The sequence below is a fragment of the Pipistrellus kuhlii genome, unplaced genomic scaffold (assembly GCF_014108245.1).
Source record: "Pipistrellus kuhlii isolate mPipKuh1 unplaced genomic scaffold, mPipKuh1.p scaffold_m20_p_7, whole genome shotgun sequence".
NCBI classification, from domain to species: Eukaryota; Metazoa; Chordata; class Mammalia; order Chiroptera; family Vespertilionidae; genus Pipistrellus; species Pipistrellus kuhlii.
Genome location: NW_023425573.1, coordinates 33,541,594 through 33,563,699, shown reverse-complemented (window position 1 = coordinate 33,563,699; position 22,106 = coordinate 33,541,594). Strand labels below are relative to the sequence as shown.

Sequence of the window (22,106 nt, the reverse complement as noted above, 5' to 3'; positions counted from 1 at the left end):
CCCCCCCCCTCCTCCGACAGCTGTCAGAATACTCTCTGTATCTTTGAGTCTGTTTCTATTTTGTTAGTTTACTTTGTTCATTAGTTTGCAGTTATAAGTTAGATCATGTGATATTTATCTTTCTTTAACTGGCTTATTTCACTTAGCATAATATTAATCTCCAGGTTCATGCTGTCATAAAGGGTAAGAGGTCCTTCTATTTTTACAGCCACATAGAATTCCATTGTGTAAATGTACCACAATTTTTTTTTTATCCATTCAGCACTTAGGCTGCTACCAAATCTTGGTAATTGTAAATAATGTTGCATTGAACATAGACGTGCATATATTCTTTCAAATTAGTGCTTTGGTTTCTTCCGTTATAGTCCCAGAAGTAAGTTGCTGGGTCATAAGGCAATTCCAATTAAAAAAAAAAATTTTAATATATATTTTATTGATTTTTACACAGAGAGGAATTGAGAGGGATAGAGAGTTAGAAACGTCGATGAGAGAGAAACATCGACCAGCTGCCTCTTGCACACTCCCTACTGGGGATGTGCCCGCAACCAAGGTACATGCCCTTGACCAGAATCAAACCCGGGACCTTTCAGTCCGCAGGCAATGCTCTATCCACTGAGCCAAACCGGTCTCGGCGCAATTCCAATTTTTATTTTTTGAGGTAATTCCATACTGCTTTCCATAGTGGCTGCACCATTTTGCATTCCTATCAACAGTACACAAAGGTTCCCTTTTCTCCACATCCTCACCAATGCTTGTTTGTTGATTTATTGATGATAGCCACTTTGACAGGTATGAGGTAATATCTCATTGTGATTTTAATTTGATGGTTAGTGACGTTTAGCATCGTTTCATATGTCTGTTAGCCTTCTGTATATTCTCTTTGGAGAACAGTCTACTCAGGTCCTTTACTCATTTTTTAAATTGGATTCTTTGATTTTTTTTTGGTGTTGAATTTTATATAATCTTTATACATTTTGGATACTAACCCCTTATCAGATGTATCATTTGTTCTCTCATTCAGTGGGTTGTCTTTTCATTTTGTTGCTTGTTTCCTTGCTGTGCAAATTTTTTTATTTGATGTAGTCTCATTTGTTTATTTTTTCTTTTGTTTTCCTTATAAAAGGAGATATATCAGAAAAAAAAATATTGCTACTGAAAATGTCCAAGATTTTACTGCCTGGGTTTTCTTCTATGATTTTTTTATGGTTTCAAATATAACATTTAAGTCTTTAATTTAAAAAAAATTAAATAATTTTTGCATGTCAGATCTAATGAACTCCACTTCTAAACTATACATTAAAATACTGCAAATTTACTTTGCAATACATATACACATGTATATGTAAACATAAATACACATGTACACACTAATTTAGAAGTGGTATAATAATATTAGATATAGAATTCCTTAAGTGCAACAATATTTTTGTTTATATTCTAAGATACTAAATCTTAAGGAATTTACATATGAGCAAACTTTTTGTAGTATAAATGTGTTTTGGAAAAATTCTTAAAAGAGAGAGGGCAGCCCTGGCTGGTGTAGCTCAGTTGGTTGAGCATCATCCCATGTACAAAAGGTCACTGGTTTAATTCCCAGTCAGGGAAGCCAATCGATGTTTCTCTTTCTCCCTGTCCTTTTCTCTCTCTAAAACCAATAAAAACATTGGTGGTGACTAGTGCTTCAGTAGGAATTCTGAGTATGAGGACCATCATTTAGGATCAGTAAAGCATTGAACCTTAATGGCTTTGTGAAGTCGTCACATGAACCTTGGATTGCAGACATCCAGACTGCTTTTGTGTGGGAAAGAAATAAACTGTGTAAGTTGTTATTATCAGAGCTCTGTTTCTGAGTCAAACGTAATTCCTAACAATATAGTTTCTTTGGAGAAGAGGCAGAGGGAAATAGTATTTACTGAGAACCTATTATATACAAAGTATTTTACTTATATACCTTTTAGTTCATGTAGTCATCAAAACAACACTATCCTTACAGTTGAGAAAATTAAAGATTAGTGACACTAAAACTCCTGCTTTGGTTGACAAAGCTTATTGAAACTAAACCAGAATTTAAACCTGTTTTCTTATCACAACATGCTAAAATTTCTCATAATAGGTACCCAGATCTATGCTGAAGTCTAGCAATGGGCACAAACACATACATTGTTATATGACCCTTAACAAGTAATATAGAACAAAACTTAAATTCATACATATTTAAATATGAAACAAAACAGATGTATGTATCCATAGTTTGAGTTCTACTTCTCTCCACAATCAGGACATTGGACAGTAGAAGTCGCAATAGGCCCATTTTTTAAGTATAACCTCAGAACTTATTGTCCTCAATCCACATGTAAATATATTTTTTTTCTCTCTGACCTAAAATGGGAAACCATTCAGACCATCCATCAATCTATCTACCCACTTAAGCATTCAGATTTACTGAGTATGTACCATATGCTTATAAGAAAGGGTTGAGGGCTACTGACATCTTTGAATAGAGGTCAGTAGATGCTGTCAAATATCCGACAATGTACAGTCCCCCCAACAAAGAATTATGCAATACAAAATGCTATTAGTGCTGAGCCTGAAAAACCCTATTCTATTGTAATTACATATTCGTATTTATTATTTTGATTTTCCCACTAAAATGTAAGCTTTTGGAGAATAAGGGTTGTGTCTTATTCAATACTGTGTATGCAGGAAGTAACAGGCCTCACATCTCACAGTACTTTTCCTTCCACTCTGTAGCTACTGCTTTCACCTCTATAATCTCGCCCATATGCCTCTGTAACAGCCTCCTACCTGTCTTCCTGGCTTCTAATCTTTGCCTTATCCAAGTCTTTGCCATACTCTTCTAGGGTGATTTTTCTAGAATACATATGTGAACAGTGCACATGCTCTTCTTGGAACCATGACTTGGCTTCTCACAAAATCCGTAGTCCTTATGTCACACAAAGCCTTTTCCATTTGCTCCAACCATCCATTACATATTTCATCTCAGATTTATTTTATAGCTGTACGAGACCTCTATTAGGTCAGGAGGCTTTGTGCTGACTTAACTCCTCCAGACCAGTGTTCTTACACCTTCCATCCTCTACTCATTTGGAGAATGCTATTCACACTCAGCTCAAGCATCTTCTCTGTAAAGCTTTTGTCAATCTTCTCTCTCCCACCCAAACCCAGAGAGAACTGACCACCCTGTTTTTGGTGATACCCTTCACACTGCCCATTACCTTAAACAAGTTTCTTTAAGAAATTCAAAACCTCTATATTGCATGCATTCATTCTTACCGGTGTTACTATTGAACCTTCAGCTCCTTGAAGATAGGGGCTGCTTTTTATTTTTCATATCTTACTGAAACATGGCACATAATAGGAGCTCAGTATATATCAGTTGAATGAATCTAATCTAAACCTCTGTTATTACCAATGAGGAAATAAGACAGAGACGTTAAATCACTTATCCAACGTCACCCACCTAATGAGTGGCAGAGTGGAAGACAGAAGCTGTAGATATTGTCTGGCTTTAAAGTAGGAATCAGCCATAATTGGTTTGGCTCAGTGAATAGGGCATCAGCCTACAGACTCAAGGGTCCCAGGTTTGATTCTAGTCAAGAGCATGTACCTTGGTTGCAGGCACATACCCAGTGGAGTGTGTGCAGGAGGCAGCTGATCAATGTTTCTCTCTCATTGATGTTTCTCACTCTTTATCCCTCTCCCTTCCTCTCTTTAAAAAAAAAAAACACCCAATAAAATATATTAAAAAAATAAAATAGGCATCATAGCACTATCCTAGGATGCCACCCAGGGCCCAACATTGTAGGTTGCTGACTTTGAATAAAGTTTAATATCAAATATTTCAGGGCATATATTTGATGAGAAACTACTACTGTTTTTCTTCTGGTAGAGAGAAATGTGAGTTAGATAATTTTAAAATGATGCATTGTTTGATTTTTTTTTCTCACCTTCTCTGTCTGCTCTGTCCTTTCTACCTGGTCGACCTCACCAAGTAGCATTTGCTTAGGTATTTTCAGAGTTCAAAATCTTTAAGTGTATATCAACTGAAGGCAAACTATTATCACATTCTTCTTGACAGAAGGAATAGCAACAACCCATGTCTCAGATTAAGAATTTACTGTATTTCATACTTAAATTATTAATAGCAAGTTGCAACTATTTCTGTTCATTTTGCCATTTAAAAATAAAGACTAAAAAAGAAAGTGTAATACATTCTAAGCTCCCTTAGAATTCTGGACTAAGTTGCCCGATATGAGGAGACTGGCTTTGTATTGGGTTAAGGTATTTTTTTTCTAAATGACCACGAAGATAACTAGCTTGTCCCCTTCACTTATGATCACAAATAAAACAGAGCGTTTAACCAGTGAATGTTTTTATTTGGAATACTTAAATAGTTCTCAGTATGTAACATTAATATGTAAAGGCCCTAAAGAATCCATTAAAACTCTGCACAACAAGCTGTGTTTTAATAATGCAGGGACGATGTGAGACAGAAGCTAATTTCTGCCGCTTAGGTAACATAAGCAGAAAACAATTTCCTGAAAGAGCTGAAGCTTATACGTAAAAGAGGTTTAATATGCACATGTCTCACAGATGGCAGAACTCAACATCAGTCCCCAAAGCCCAGGAAAAAAGAAAAGATTAAAAAAAAAAATCTCTAAACCCTGGCTTCTTTCAAGTCTTTTGCTCAAAAGAGGCTCAAGGATACTAATGAATATTCAACTTCTAGCTTCTTCTAATAAATCCCATTTCTAAATCTATGAAGTAAAACAAACTTGCCCTGCGTTTAGATTCCCTCAGAAGATAAAGTAGTCTTTCGTGTTCCTTTAGGAGTTGATGGTGTTTGAACAGGAAAAGACTTGACAAACCAGGGCCAGGGGAAAACCAAGAGCCATTTTGTTTGTCACCTTCCGTTTCTAATCTCCATTGGAAAGGTGAACATCTTGCAGACCCTTCTCAATGGATCAGCAAAACCTCTCATGTAATGAAACTTTGTTCTTCTTGGGCAACTTTTCATCTCAAAGGGTGGGAAATAAATAGGGAAGGTTTATATTGAACATGCCACCAGCCAAGACCTTGTCCTGCCATCATTCCTCAGGCCAGCAAAGCGGTAGGGTTCTGTCAGTCCTACCCAGCATGCTTGCTAAAATCATCTTCCAATGTAGTTTCTCTCTCGGAAAGGAGCCCAAGGCCATGAAACTCATCATTCATCACCTGCCACACCACAGTGATGCTCTGAGCACACATCCTGGGCTAGCATAATTGGCTTGACAGCCCTGAGGTCAGCCTGCCAGTGACTGAAGAATCTTTTCTTTCCCATCCTCAAAGTTATGCTGCACTGTCTTTTGTGTACATGGATGATGTTCCTACCCAACCATCAATGGTGGTGGATCTGGAAAGCGAAAGGTGACCATACAGTAGAGCTTTGCTTGAGGGCTGTACATAGACGAATATGTCATAAAGTGACAGGAATTCTCAAAAAAACCTTGTCCAGCACCACACAGAGAGCTCTGCATTTATTTGTATCATAGGCTTGCAGAAACCTGCTTCCATCCAACCCACACCTCCGGCCTCTCTAGTATTTTCCCATTTTGGTCTTAGTTTTCAGGCAGATTGCTAGTGTCTGGAACAATTTCATATAGTAACTAGTACCCGGTGTATGTGCAAGGACAAAGACACATTAAATAATAATCACACTCAAGCACATTGGGAAGCTTTAGTTTTGAATTTTCTCGTTACTTGTCAGTTTGCTTCTCAGGCTTAAAGTCAGGAGGGAATAAAAATCATCATTACCTCTCGTTGCTCAGTGGCATACATGAAATGAATAGGCTGCTTAACTCCCCTCTAACTGGCTCAATTTCTGCCCACATCAGCAGGGAGCCAGGGTCTGAATGATCCAGCTGCCTGACCATTCTCCCATCAAATTCAAACCAAGCAGAGCTGCCCAGACACAAACCTTTTTGAGGGGGAAGGAAGGAGCCAAGAAGAGACCAGAACAAGGTTGAGAAAGAGAGCATTTGGGAAGCTGTTTAGACATTTCTTCATGCACAGCTGTTTCCTGCCGCACAGGGGAGAGAAATGGCAGTTCTCTCCCACCCTTCACAGCCCAGATTCCATGTGTATTTCCTCTTTGCATATTTCCTTTCACACCGAACCTCACACAGAAAGAATATTTTACTGTAGGGCCCCAGAATTTAGAAATAATTAACCAAGCCTCACTTTACCTAACATTATAAATTATATACTTACATTTTGTTTCTTGGAGGGAATGAGCCATTCTGGGACTGAAACTCTTTTATCTGTGTAGTCAGTAGCTACCCTGTTTCCCCCAAAATAAGACAGTGTCTTATATTAATTTTTTCTCCCAAAGTTGCGCTATGTCTTATTTTCAGGGGATGTCTTATCTTTCCATGTGCTAGGTCTTATTTTCGGAGGATGTCTTATTTTCGGGGAAACATGGTAGATAATTAGAGAATCTCTAAGATCTCATTAAACCTTAACTTTCTGGGGTTGCTGCTACCATCAGTCAGTCATCATAAGTAAGTGCGAGTCTAGTAAGATATGTGTCTGAAGGGAAAGCTGAAAGAATCAAATAATACTTATGTAGTATTAACCATGTAAAATCCTCAGAAGGTGCAGAAAGGTCTATAAAAGTCAGAAATAAAGCCATTACTTATTGAGCACTAGCACATTCTGGATAATAAAATAAAGGTGATAAAAATAGTAACCAAAACTGCAGTCACAGGTAAAAATAGGTGAAATGGGTACAAGTGGAAGACCTAGTTGCCAGGCTTTGGGCTTGAACCCCAGGGGTACACTGCCCTGTAATGCTGTGAAACACATTCTAACACCATCCCCATCTTACAGATGACAGATGTGCGACAGAGAGATTCACTCACTTACCAAGGTCACCAAGGTTATGGAGCATGACTTTACAGCCTGGTGGTCTGGCTACAGGGTGTGTGCCCTTCTCTCAGTTCTGAGCCACCATGTAGGACCCGTGTCACGTGTTAAAGTAGCTAATGGTTTCCTCATTATAGGGGGAGGTTAAGTGACTTCTCTAGGGTTACACACAGATGCCATTTGCCAGCAGGAATGTTAACCCAGCCCTTTCCCTTTAAATTTAAATTCTTTATTGTTTAGAGCATTTCATAAGTACATAAGTCTCCTTTTCTCCTCATTTATCTCTCCCCAGCTACCCCCACCAGCACGTGCCCTCACCCTCACCCCCTGACTGTGTCCATTTGTTTTGCTCATGTGCATGCATACAAGTCCTTTGGTTGATCTCTTACCTCCTCACCCCCACCTTCCCTCATAGGTTGGACAGTCTGTTTGATGCTTCTATGACTCTGGTTCTATTTTGGTTCCTCAGTTTATATTGTTCATTATATTCCACAAATGAGTGAGATCATGTGATATTTATCTTTGACTAGCTTATTTTGCTTAGCATAATGTTCTCTGGTTCTCCCCATGCTGTTGCAAATGGTAAGAATTCCTTCCTTTTTACACCAGCATAGCATTCCATGGTGTACACGTACCTCAGTTTTCTAATCCACTTTTCTGCTGATTGGCACTTAGACTGTTTCCAAATCTTAGCTATTGTAAATTGTGCTGCTATGAACATAGGGGTGATACATGCTTTCTGATTGGTGTTTCTGTTTTCTTGGAATATATTCCTAGAAGTAGGATTATTGAAACAAGCCCTTATTAAACATGTACTTTATTCTATACTAGGCTAATATTTTCTTTTTATAATTGTTGTCCTTGTAGTGAGAGTTTAATGATGAAAGTTGAATTAGAAAGTTGACTATAAGTCAATCTGCTTCAAAAACAAGTGTCAGCAGGTCAATGCGAGGTTTTAGACTAGCAATAAGTATTCACATCACAGTGCAATCCTTTTGTGTTTGTTTGTTTTCCAATTGGCCAGAGGCATAGCTTCCCATAAGAATCAATCCCTATTACCAAAGTAAGATGGCTGTAACTACAGTGACCATTTATCCAAGTTTTCTTGGGACAGTCCCAGTCTATGCCTATTAATAGCATTCCCTTTCATTCTCAAAATTGTCCTGGCTTGACTGGTAAATTACATAGCCACACTAATTATAACTAAGATGAGCTAAAGCAGGAAAATGTAGGAACTTTAAAAAATGTTGACAGTTGTTGATATTTTGGTAGAACCAGTTTAAGTTAGTATCTTATTAATTATGCTCTCCAGTACCACCTTTCCTCTACTTGTTCACATAATGTCTCCTTGGAAAAACATCAACTGTTTCTCTAAATAACTGCCATTTTTATTAACTCCTAAGTATAGCACTGACCACTGTAATTTAATAGTCTCAGTAAGGTGGATGACAAAAATACGCAATTTAATCATAACGATTATGACGCAGGCTCCACTTTTTCCCTAGAATGCTTTCTTTTAGCAATAAATACATCTCATTGAAAAACTCAGAATGAAAGCATGATACTGTGATTAACCTCAGGTCACTTTTACAATAGCAGAACTGAACAGCAAATTTCACCCTGTAGAAATGCTAATAGTAATCAGGAAAAAGTACCCTATACAATATTTGGACAATGTTTTTTACAGAAAAGAACAAGTACAATAAAGATTTCTGAAATAGTGTTTGATTATCTCATAGTCCAGATGGGGTTGTTGCTTTCTGTTAATTATTAACAAGGTAACAAGATATTGAATTGAAACTGTGTTAACTATAATTGAAAGTTGTATGTCTAAACTGTGTATGGAATGCTTTTGGCAGCTTTCATCAGATATTTTACTCCTCTGTGTATTCTTTTATCCATAATAAACTCTAAAGCCTTTTTAAAAATCCCTGATATCTTACATTAAATATATTAGAATTGAACACCAAATATTCATGTGAGAATATTGTCTATTATAGTCTACTTTGAAAGTCTAAAACATAGGTCTTCGAAATGAGCTTTATTTACCCAACCCACCACAAAAAGTTAGAGTTAGAACGGAAGTATCCTACCTGGAATTCAATAACATTTCTCTAAAATATTAATACCACTCTCCATTATGATAAAAATGAGTTACTTGCTATCAGTGTGAATAGAAACTTGGTTTGGGACAAGAAACTTTTTCTTCGTAATAAACACTGAAACATAACACCAAATTACCCTCAGAAATTATATATAAAAAATAATATTGAAGTATCTGAAAAAGACAGCACTCTATTAATTTTATTCTGTTCGTTGAGTATTTCAAATATTTTCCATTTAAATACTTTATCTACCTAAATTATCCGCAATTATAGAGTTACTTAATCTTTGAATTAAAAAAAATCCATCATGAATACATTTTATTAAATCTCCATTTCCATTTCTAAAATATAATTTCAATAAGAATTTTTATTAGGAATATTTTTAAATTATTAAATTGAAAATTCCCTCTCATTTATTATAATCCTACAAGAAGCTAAGTAGTTCAATGTCCATGCATGTAAGCAAGAATAATTGCTTAAGTTCTGAAGAGGACACAGCGAGCCCAGTGTCAGGAAAGGTGAATCTTCCCTTGTTGTCATTAATAAGACACTAACTTAACCTTAACAACTGTCAGCATCTTTCAGTGTCCACATTTTTCTACACTGCCCTTTCGCCCATCTGAGTTGTAACTAGGGTGGCTGTGTAACTTACCATCCAAGCCAGGACATTTTTGAGAATGAAGGGGATGCTATAAATAGGCATAGATTGGGACTGTCCCAAGTAAACTTGGATAAATGGTCACCATAGTTACAGCCATCTTCCTTCCCACTCATTCAGTTAAACAGCCCACGTGCAGAGTCACCTTCCTCAACTTAAAATCTCCACTTCTAGGACACACAAGCAATGGAGGGAAAGAGAGAGTGGGGCGTAAAAACAACCAGGCAGATTTCTTTTAACTTTGAAAAGGAAAAGCAGGCAAAAAGAAAGAGCAAAGAAGATAAGATCAGTTACTGGGGGAGGGCAAAGGTTAAAAAGTTCACTCTTCTGCTCAGGTTACTTCTTGCTTTCTTTCCAACCCTTAGCTTATTCGTATAGGTTAGTAATTTGTTTTTAGATTAATTTTCATTGTTATTAAGCAGCTCCAATTTCAAATTACTTTGCCAGTCACACAAATAAATCTAAATAAATATTACAATGAGAAGAAGTTAATTCTACCAGGTTCTGTTTATGAACAACACTCAAAGGTACAGTAAAGGGGTCCAATGCCCTCAAATATCAGCTGTGCTCATTTAGTCATTAATGCATCAACATACACTTTAAAATACCTACGTTTTCTTGCATGTGTTATAGCAGGGAGGAGACCGTTGGCCACTACTAGTTTCTAGTCTTCTTTGTGATTGCCTATATCCAAGCCCTGATGTTCCGAGTGTCAGCTCAGAGAACTATACCCTAACATAGCCGGCTAATGGCACTTGCCTAAGGTTGACTCAGTTACTAAAACGATCATCATTGCTGTAAGTGCTTTGTAAACTGATGTTATTTTTGACATTAGTGGTTTTGAATCCAGTTCAGATAAAGAGGAACTGCAATGCCAGAATATGTTTAAGTAGGACTCTTACCTCGGGACAATATTGTGCACAGACCATGATACGAAGCCACTGCCTGGTTCCTTTTTGTTTAACAGTTCTTCTTTCAATTGGTACCTCTCTTCTTACATTTGCTCTAAGCAGCATGAAACAGGCCACATCTTAAATATGTTGCTTAGAAATCTCCTTAGAAAGATATTCCAATTCATCCTTTACAAGTTCTTTTCCACATAACTGAAGGACACAATTCAACTAAGCTTTGCTAAATACTATGTAAGAAAGATCACCATTATTCTAGTTCCCATTAACACATGCTTCACTTTGTAGTATAACCCCACCAGGAGCATCTGTAATGTCTGTATTTCCACCAAAAATCTGTTCAAGGGAATCTAGGATTTTTCTACCGTGCTTTTCAAAAGTCTTCCAGCCTCTACCCACTTCTTGATTCCAAAGTCAACCCTCCATTTTAAATTATTGTTATGGCAGTATCCCACTTCCAGATACCTAATCTATTTCTGCAGAGAGATCCTATTTCCCTTGGTTCTTGTTCTTTTCTTAGTTCTCGTGTTTTTAACCATGTCTGGTGTTTATATTCTTATGGTGAATTTAGTGCTATCTTAATACACACAGAAATACTTTAACACAGTGCAGTAGTAGCCAACATCTAAAAAGTATATATTGCTTTGTTCATATTTTACAGATAAAACATATTTAGATTAACACTTATATTTGGATGTAGGCATAGCTTAACATAACTTCAGTGACTAAAGATGCAAAGTTCATTTGTATCCTTCACAATTTTCTCCCAAAAGTTAGTACTTCATTCTCGAAATTAAGCTTCCTTTCACGTTCCTTCCATCATTTTTCCCATGGTCACACACCAACTGAGCTTATTTGTGCCAACGAATCCTGGGTCCTATGGATACAAACTACATCCTAATACTACCTTATTTTGCATTTTAATGTGGCTTGGGAACATTAGAATTTTTCATGAGATGCAAAGTATACGTTATGCTCATGTCTTAAAGTTAGGGGGGAAAATGGATAATGTTATTGGTTCATAGGTTTTTTTCTCCTCTTAGTTTTACTTCAATTTTTCTTTCCCAATATAAAGAAATCAAAACATATGAAACTCTTTGAAAAGATTAATTCAAATTTTCACAATGTGAAGAAGTAAAAATCATCTTTACTAGAGCCCAAGCATTGGAAATGTCAGTCCAAAGAAGGAAAAATTCCAAGTTAGCAAAAAGAACGATTTATAGTATAGTTGCCATGGTAACTGCATGTTCCCTGTTGCAAACTAGTATATGGTGAGTGTCTCTGTATTAGATTCTTTAGGATAAAAGACACATTCCATAAATTCAAAAATTTGAGAACTCAAAAATATTAGTAAACCTTGAAATGCTTTCAATGAGATACCTTAAAAGTATAGCCAAACCTAAAGTCCATTAACATGAACTACTTTTCCTGATATCCCTGAGAGTACTTAATTGCTTCCTCTGCCATGGCTGCTTCTGGGGCTCTAGCTTCTGTGCTTTGTAGTCTGTATCTTGCTCCACTGTGGTGAGAGATGCCACCTTAAGTGGCGTATGGACTGAGTTTTTCCATGGTGACATGAATAGTTGTTATATCATGGAACTCACCGTAGAATATTTCTTGTTCTGTATTCTCCCATTCAGGGCATGGTTCCAATGTACTTTGGTTTTAAGTGTCCAAAACATGTTAGTGTCCAAAACTTGTTAGAGCCTTTCTTTGTTGACTATAAATTTGATAGGTTTCTGTATGTCAAAGATAAAGTCCATTTTCAATAAATATAATCTGTATTATTCTAGTATGTATTTATTAAACACAAAACCTGTATGTATGGACTGTTTGCACATGATGCCTTAAAAAGCATAAATCATATATTGCACATTACCACAGTTTTGAATTTGGGTTCTGAATAAACCATGAAGTTGTACTAAATACTGTAATACATTTCACGCAATTAAGGTTTTGTCTTCATAACAAACTTTAAAAATTCTGACATCTTATAATACCTAGTTGTTTAGCATTTTGAAAAATTATATAGTCTTAGGATTAGTTTTCGTTCTTCTAAAAAGAGTTCACTAATTCTTATGATTCAGAAAATTTACTTTGAAAAAAAATTTTGTACTCATTCTTTTAATAAATTAACGGGGAACGCTTTACTATAAGCAACATTTTATATTAAATGCTTCAGATATTTACAATGTAAATAAGGAAATTATTCCTGAGGACACACGGTAAAGAATTGTAAAATGTTCTAGGAATTATGGTTTCAATCTACAATTTGACATAATGTAGAAAATAACTGAGTAATAGGGTTGTCGAACTCAATCAGAGAAGGGGCCAAAATCTAAAATCCAGCCTAAATCGAGGGCCGAATGGTTTACTGAACAGTCATAAACTGTCATTGTGATGGAAACGCAGCGGAGTGCAGTGATGACAGCACGGTGCGGGCCACATTGCAAAGCCTGGCGGGACGGATTTGGCCCGCGGGCCTTGTGTTTGACACATGTGGAGTAAAAGAATGTTTTGATGATTGTATTTATAAACATTGTGTGTTTGTGAACAGATAACAGAACACTCTGTAGGAATGAACATATTTGAGTAACAGATGGCATCTGACTTTTCCAACAGACTTCCTTGCTGTTATACTTCTATCTTCTGTAGTATCTCTTGAGTGATCTAATTGCTGACAGTAAATTTCATGTGGTTAAAAAAAAATACCCACTTTACGGATTTAGAGATTGAATTTCAGGAAGGCTCAAGGAATTTGCTCAAAATTATGATATTTCAATTTCAAAGCTGAGATTCATCTCAGATTTTCTAATTTTAAAAAACCCAAGGTATACATTCATTTGCACATCTTAGCATCAAATGCATGTGAATGGAAAGTATTTAACATAATGAAAATTAATAGCAGCAGAGTGAAAATTCCTGATAAATTTAGGTTGTATATATATTAAAAAAAAGAACATCCAAATGATTAATTTTAACTAATTGCCAAAATTTCTCAGTCGCAGCTACATAATGAGCAAAACTTAAAGAAATTCTCTTTAAACTTCCTTATTCAATATTTACCCCAATAATTAAAAATATGAATACTTTTTATAGGTTTATATAAAAATATCGGGTCTAGTAATAATTAATGTCGTTTTTAAACATTCGTTTAAAATCTTGCTTGGTGTTGACTTGTATTGACATAACCTTCAAACACGTGGTATCTACAGAATGTGTGAAGTGCAATTAACAAGTTTTGCTTGAAAAAGTTTGTGTTTGGTTTGGTTTTTGTTGCAAAACTAGGGCTAAGAAGATGGCGGATGAAGAGCATATTCGGCACTGCATGCTTTACGAGTTCCAATTAGGAAGAAAAGCAAGTGAGGCTGCAAAAAACATCTGTAGTGCTCTTGGTCAAGATGCAGTTAGTGCCAGAAAATGCCAGCGTTGGTTTGAGAAATTTCGCGAGGGAAATTTTTCGTTAGATGACAAGAGTGGTCGAGGCCGTGTGTCCAATTTTGATAAAGAAGCTCTTCAAGCTCTTTTGGTGCAAAATCCTCAAATTACCCAACAAGAGCTTGCGACAACTTTAAATTGTTCACAAAAAACAATTTCCAATCAATTGCGTGCACTTGGCAAAGTCCAAAAGTTTAGAAAATGGGTTCCTCATGAGTTGACCGACAACAACCATAATCAAAGAGTCACAATTTGCAGTTCGCTCCTCTCTTGTCAAAACCGTTTGCCGTTTTTAGAGCAAATTGTTACCGGAGATGAAGAATGGGTGCTGTATGTTAATTTGAAAAGGCGGCCTCAATGGTTGGACAAAAATGAGGCTCCGCAGCCCACGCCAAAACCTGACTTGCATGCGAAAAAAGTGATGTTGTGTGTTTGGTGGAATTTTAAAGGAATTCTTCATTATGAACTTTTACCATCTAACCAAACCATTACAATTGCAGTGTATAGTGCCCAATTGGAAAGGTTAGCCCAAGCTTTAAGAGAAAAAGAACCCGCGCTGATTAATCGGAAAGGCGTAATTCTTCACCACGATAACGCACGACCGCATACTGCAAGAATCACTGCTGAAAAACTGCGCCAGTTGGAATGGGAAGTTCTCCCTCAACCTGCATATTCTCCTGATATTGCCCCTTCCGATTACCATTTGTTTCGTTCTTTGCAAAACTTTCTTCTTGGAAAAAAATTTAATAATGAAGAATGCCTCAAAAATGCATTGACCGAATTTTTTGCATCAAAATCACAAGAATTTTACAACAGAGGGATTAAAATGCTTCCTGAGCGTTGGGCACAAGTAGTAGAAAACAACGGCAACTATATTGTTGATTAAATTTTGTTGTATTGTTTAAATAAATTCAATTTAAAAAAGTATTAGAAAACGACATTAATTATTACTAGACCTAATATGTTCCTCTAAACTTTTGTCTGTTAAAGTATCTCCATTAAAGGAGATTCTACATTATTTAAATATTATGGCATTACATGTTAGTACAATATTTTCCCCAAAGTAGGGATACAATAAATACTTTGGATGACAAAATCAGGTTAGGTGCATTTCTTAAAAACCACAAACAAGTATACCAGTAGAGATTAAATTCACCAAGGAATTTGGTAGGATAAATGTGGGAGAGTAAAGCAGTCTCTTGTAAATTCAAATGCCATTCTGAAGACTGGTGAAACACAGGTTTTGAAGACTTTGTAAAAACAGAAACACCTTCTATGGTGACAGATAAGCACCCTTCCCCCAGTACACAAGGTTGTGAGATTAAGCTGCTGATTCAGTTCTGGGCTGCTCATGGATTCCTCATGGGACATGGACTGCAATTTTAAATATGCCTGCCCTGAGGGACAAGGGAGGCATCAGGAAATGTATCCACTAACTTGTATTGATTCCACTTATTGTGCTGTTTGTTGGTTCATTACTAACCCCAAGTGAAACAACTCTAAATGGAATCTGAGCCTTCATTTGAGCCAATCTTCCAGCCCAGACCAGATTCAGGGATCTGCCTTATACAGGCTGACAACCACCAATAGTGAATGTCTGCAAAGATAATAACTGATCAAATCTGCGTTCCAATAATGGTCTCAAAAAAGAAACAAATTCCAGCATTTTGGAAACCAAAGACACCACAAAAAGCAATGTGACATTTCTTTAAAATATTATTTTAATATGCAATTAAAGAAAGGGGTTTAGCATTTTGACTGAAAAACTAAAAATATAAATTGGACACTGACAAGCTTGACAATATAATAAATTACTTCTGTAGGCAAGTCAACCAGAGGAAATGTAACAATATTCTAATCAAAGGGGCATTGCATAGCTTCCTAGGTGGCCACTTGGAATGAGAAAATATTTATTTGGATGTATAATCTGGGGAAATTATCATGTATCCATCTCTATATCTTTGGGTCAAATATTTTATCTTTCAAATCTTCATGCAGGTCTACTCCATTATAATGAAAGAATAATGTAATTCCTTATGTTGGTTCTACAGAGGAGCATAGCCATTGAATTGCTTAACAAAACTAAAGTGACTGCCTTACATTTCATTTTGTATGACACTGCTTATTTATATAGCACTCTTGACTACTACACTGAGAGATACTTGAAGCCAAGAACCAATCCTATATCATTTATCTTTCTTCCTTCACCGTAGAAGCAAGAACATTGTGAACACCTAGCCAAAGTTCCTAGAGTTATACCAACTCTCATAGAAAGGCTCACATTTTATTTAGGGAAAAAAAACAAAACACCCACAATAGCACCATTTAAACTCCCACTAGAGAAGGGAATGGTAGAGTGCAGAAGAGTTTCTTAAAAGTTTTATAGTTATACTGGTAGCCTGGTACATGAAATTCAGCTCAGCCTGTACCCTCTCCAATCTGGGACTCTTTGGGGGATGTCTGAAAAACTGGCAGTCAGATATCCCTTTCACAATCTGGGACTGCTGGCTTCTAACTGCTCACTTGCCTGCTTGACTGAGTGCCCCTAACTGCTTCTGCTTGTCAGCCTGATCGCCCCCTAACTGCTCCCCTGCTGGCCCAATCACCCCCAACTGCTCTCCCCTGCCAGACTGATTGCCCACAACTGCCCTCCCCTGCTGTGACCTGCCTCTTTCATGCAAGGTGGCGGAGACGTTGGGACTGGCCTCCTCCACACCACACAGAGCTATCCCCTAGGCCTCACCATGTGGTGTGGCCGCTGGGCCCCCCACCTTTGCTGTGCACACGGCCATCTTGTGGCAGCCATCTTATGGTGGCCATCTTTGTGATGGCATCACACAGGAGGGCCATCTAGGTTTTTATTGGTATAGATGTGGATAGAAAACAAAGGGCAAGGTGAAAGTGACATTATAACTACATAGGGCACTTCATTCTTGGAGGAATGAAAGCATATAACCCACTTGGGGATCCCAATTGGAACCATTGTCTTTGAAGATACAGGACAAAACTGCATATTCTTACAATCCTTTGAAAGCATTACAATCTCTGGGTATATTTCTTTAGCATCATATAGAAATTGCATTTAGGTTTGGCACTGCTGCCAGGACATCTTAGCTTTATGCTGAGGAAGAGCAATAAGGGGTTTGGGCTGGGCGAAGCAAGAAGAGATTTTGATATTCACTAAGCAATTCTGAAAATACCCTGAAGTAATAATAAAGTACTCATTTCATGTATAAAATTTGTACTTATAATTTAGGATTGTCATTTTTATGCCTTATGAAACTGGTTAACATGTATGGAATAAACACTTTTTCTGATTTTTAACATAATAGTAACTAGTACATAAAGTTTCTAAGTTTTAGTATGGTAACAACTCTGCAGTTTTGTGTTGCTGAGTATTTTTTTTTTTTTATAGATCTGGCATTATGAACAAATAGAACCAGATATAAAAGAACGAATCTTGCCTTGTGCCATAGGGACTGGAAGGATCCTCCACTTTCAAACTCACATTTTCCATTTGAATTTATGACACAGTTGTACATATTTCATACATGCAATACTTGAGATTCTGTATTAATTGCAATATATCCATTATAAATATACTTGGGGGACAATAGCTACAATGTTCCTTGGAATTCACAGAGCCAGTGATATTATTATACTAACATTTCATGATCAAAAGAATTTTTAGTTCTTAAACATCTTTCCTCCCAAATATGCAATGAGGACAATTTACTTTTCAATTGCCTGTTTCTCCACTTAAAACTATGATCTGCTTCATCTTTTACTATGAGAAGATCCAAAGAGTCAACAACAACAAAAAAGACATTTCAGGGGCAGGATCAAAATAACTCAATTTTGACTCTCTACTGGCGAACACTGACGTGAGATTTATATAAAGTTTATAGGGTCAAATGTAATTACATGCCTCTTTGTAGTAGACTCTACAACAAGGAGGGAATATAACAGTAGTAGATATATCAGGATTTTCAGGACTATCGGCCATTGGCATATTGCTTAGACTCACTCTAGAAGTAGTTTTTCTATTCTCTAAACTTCCTGAGACTTCATTACTCTGAGAAGATTTTGATGAAATACTTGCTACTATCCACTAATAAAATGTACAGGTGGGATCCGACTATTTCTATGAACTTATTTTTAACACACTAAAAAATGATAGGTTCAGAGTCTCATTAATCAAAATACAACACTCAAGCTTTCTTTTATTTTTCTAAAGTGTTACAATAATTATACATCCTATCAGCAAATTACCTAAGGCTGCCAAATTGAAATTGAATTTTTAAAATATGTCAACATTTCTCTATTAGCCCATCTAGTTATAAATTACTTGGTGGTTTTTCTCTCTCTCTCTTTTTCTTCCTTCTTCAATGGTAACTACCCTGCAATTTTTCAAGGGGAAATATCCTATATATTGCCAATAAGTAAGAGTCTAAGAAACCAAAATGATTTTTCAACTGGAGTAATATTTTTTAAATGGAAGTTATCATAATTCCAATGTTACAATTGAGAATAAAATTCTAATGTTGTAGCATAAATTACACATTTGGAAAATTCATGTGTTGCCAACAGACATGTCTTAAACAATAACTCATTAAAGAAGTGTATTTTAATATACAGTTTCCATCATTGATTAGTATTTTAAATATTCTTTATGTGCAAAGATGCTACCATTTTTCTTAACTATCTCTAAAGATCATGATTTCACAGGTATCTTAAACCCAATGTGAGATTAAACAATGTGATTCTTACTATTTATTTTTTAACTCGTGGATCTGAATTGCTAGAAAATTGGTTGGGCTTTAGCTAACAGTATTGTCAGGACAGAAAAGAAGAAATGAGCATTGGTGCTGGTGTGGGACAATGTGGATTCAAATCCAACTCTGCCCTTTTCATCTGTACGGCCTTAGACACATTAGTCTATGTAAGCTGCCCTTTCTTCACCTACTCAGTGATGATAGTACTGGCCACCTTTATAAGGCAGCATTGGGTATTAAATGAGACAGAGTACTCAGAGCAAAGTACTGGTGTGACACACTCAATATAGGCCGGTGTTAGTACAGCTTTCCATGGCACCCCAAAATAACAATCTGATTATGTTGGGATCTGATTCAGAGTATAAGTTTAGATCAGGAAAGCTTGATCCCCCTCCCCCAAATATATTTTAATTGATTTCAAGAAGAAGGGAGAGAGAGATAGAGAAATATCAATGATTACTGAGGATCGTTGATCAGTTGCTTCCTGCACACCCTACACTGGGGATCAAGCAACCTGGGTGGGAATTGAACCGTGACCTCCTGGTTTGCTAAACCACTGAGCCATGCTGGCCAGGCAAGCTTGCACCTTTTAAAATAGGGTTTCTAGAGTCTCAACTTTTCAAAAGAAAAGTACAAGTCTCTCTTCATGACATGCCTATAGACATGTGTGATTAATTTTGCAGGCATGTTTATTTAAAACTCATATCAAAAGACTTCTCTAAGGATTATCATGTGGGAGTTACCAAAGGGAGTTCATAGAGACCCTGCGTTCAACAAGTTTAAAATCTAGCTGGAAAAAAATCATAAAAAGCAAATAACCTACAAGCATAGGGCAGACTATAAAAAAAAAAAAAAAGGTGTACATTTTGCCTTGACTGGTGTTCTCAATGGTTAGAGCATCAGCCTGCACAGTGAAAGTGCAGGGGCACATACTTAGGTTGTAGGTTCGATCCCTGGTGCTAGTCAGAGCACATGCAGGAAGCAACCAACTGATATGTCTCTCTCACATTGCTGTTTCTCTCTCTGTCTCCGTTCCTCCTTCCCTCTCTTCTGTTTTCTCTAATCAATGGAAAACATATTCTTGGGTGAGGATTAACAAAAAACAGACAAACCAAAAAAACCACACAAAATACCCCCCCCCCAAACAAATAATCAAACAAACAAACAAACAAAAAAACAACAGCCAACACACCGTGTTTTTGTGTGTTTGTTTTGTTTTTTCTACCTTAACTCCTTATTACCGAACAACCATGAGCTCCCAAACTCATCAGAATTATTACACCGAGGTGGAGGCTGTGGCCAATTGCCTGGCCAACCTGCATCTGCGGGCCTCCACACCTACCTCTCTCTGGCTTCTATTTCGACCAGGTCAAAATACAAGCCCAGATGTGGCTCTTGAGGGCGTGGGCCACTTCCATGAGTTGGTGGAGAAGAAGCTGGAGGGCGCTGAGCATCTATTAAAGTTACAAAGCAAGTGTGGTGGCCACATTCTCTTCCAGGACGTGCTGAAGCCTTCCCAAGGTGAGGGGGCAAAACTCAGGACCCTGTGGAGGCCGCCCTGGCCTTGGAGAGGAGCCTTAACCAGGCCCTTTGGAGCTGCAGGCCCTGGGTTCTACCCGCGCAGACTCTCATCTCTGTGACTTCCAGGAGAACCACTTCCTGGGTGAGGAGGTGAAACTCATCAAGAGGAGGAGCCACACCTGAGTAACATCCTCAGGCTGGTTGGCCCGCAGGCTGAGCTGGGCAAGCGTATCTCTTCGAAAGGCTCACCCTCAAGCATGACTAGGAGCCTTTGGAGCTCAGAGGCCTCTGAAGGTCTCTCTGCCTCCCCTGGCATCTGGGTTTTGCCTGAGCCTCTCCCTGAAACTACCAGTCATTCTTTTAATCACCCGGAAGCCCTCTCCCATGCGTTGGACCAAATGAAACAATAAAGCTTTTTGCAGGAAAAAAAAAAAAAAGTAAAGTGAATTTCCAAGAAAGGGTTAATGGTGATTAGGAAAACACAGCTATATCAAGAAGTGGTGGAACTAAAAATAATAATAATAATAATAATTCTATTCCAATAAAACAGTTGTCCTATTATCTAGCTAGAACTTATGAGTTAATTGACGAGAAATAACTGTAGTTGGATCCTAGAACTCCCACCAACCCTTCCTACAATTTAAAAATATCTACATTTATAATTTTTATTGAATTTTATTCATCATATAAATCAAATGCAAATAATATACCAGTAGGTCTTAATATCTGAAAAGGTTTTTTGAAAGTAAATATTTTTGCATATTGTAAACATTCATAACTATATTATAGGGTTTATTCTGTACAGATTTTAATTTTTTGCAAAGTGAAACAGAAAGACTGTTTTTAAGGAAACTTTCTTGCCTACTTACAAATATCCTTGTCAAAATGGCTTCTTGGCGGGGGGAGGAGGAGGAGGGGGATATTTTAAACTATGCTTCCAAAGAATACTACAACATTTAAAATTGTAAAATGTTACTGTGACTACACATACCTTCTCACTTAAGCCAACAACATTTTATATTCAGTAGCACAAGGGAATAGTATTTTCTTCTCATACAAGGTACATAATCATGAAGTGATTTGTTTTCCACTATGCATATTTTAAGAAGTATTCATGATGTTATTATGTTTCAGGCTCTACATCTGTTGAAACAGTATCTAATATCATTAATATAGCAAAGCCATTCCCCCATCTGAAGGCTTTTAAATACCTCCTGGAAACACGTTAAAACATGTTTCAAATATAAAGTATGATTTTTAAAAATGCATATGGTAATGTATTTGAACATATTCAATGTTAGTAAACATCTTTTAAATATAGAATTTTAAAAATTTTACCATATTCCACTTTGCCTACCATTTTTAGGCTGACTAGAAATAGTTTATGATTTTCCTTCTTGTGATGCTTACTTTCTGATTAAAAAAATAGGACATTAAGACACTCTGCTCCCTATGCTATTTCATCTATGCCATATACTCTTGTTTATAAGCCATCCAAGTTATCTACCAACTAAAGAGTAATTTGTAAACATGAAACAACTGAAAATTTCATCAGAATAATCATTATAATAATTACTGTGTGTTTTTTTTAATGGAAGAGACTAGGAGGTGATTTTGGACTTGAACTATATTTGTGGGTAGTCAGCCATGGAGGTAGGACTTAAAAGCAGTCATTTATGCTGGGTCACCAAAGCAATGATCATATACTGTACAACTGTTTAGGGATGTGTGCATTGGCAGGCACCTAAATGAATCTATTGTGTGATTTGACTCAATG

The 22,106-nt window shown here is 36.8% G+C and overlaps 1 protein-coding gene and 1 long non-coding RNA gene across 4 annotated transcripts in view; both read right to left on the bottom strand.

The window, feature by feature from the left end:
* ZNF385B (zinc finger protein 385B) overlaps positions 1 to 22,106 on the bottom strand; it is a 340,310-nt gene that overhangs the window by 119,531 nt on the left and 198,673 nt on the right. The window lies entirely within an intron of this gene.
* On the bottom strand, positions 570 to 20,535 carry LOC118709657. The gene is made up of 3 exons (XR_004985079.2): positions 20,001 to 20,535; positions 5,087 to 5,096; positions 570 to 583 (listed from the first exon to the last, which is right to left on the bottom strand). It is a non-coding gene; the product is annotated as an uncharacterized LOC118709657 (long non-coding RNA).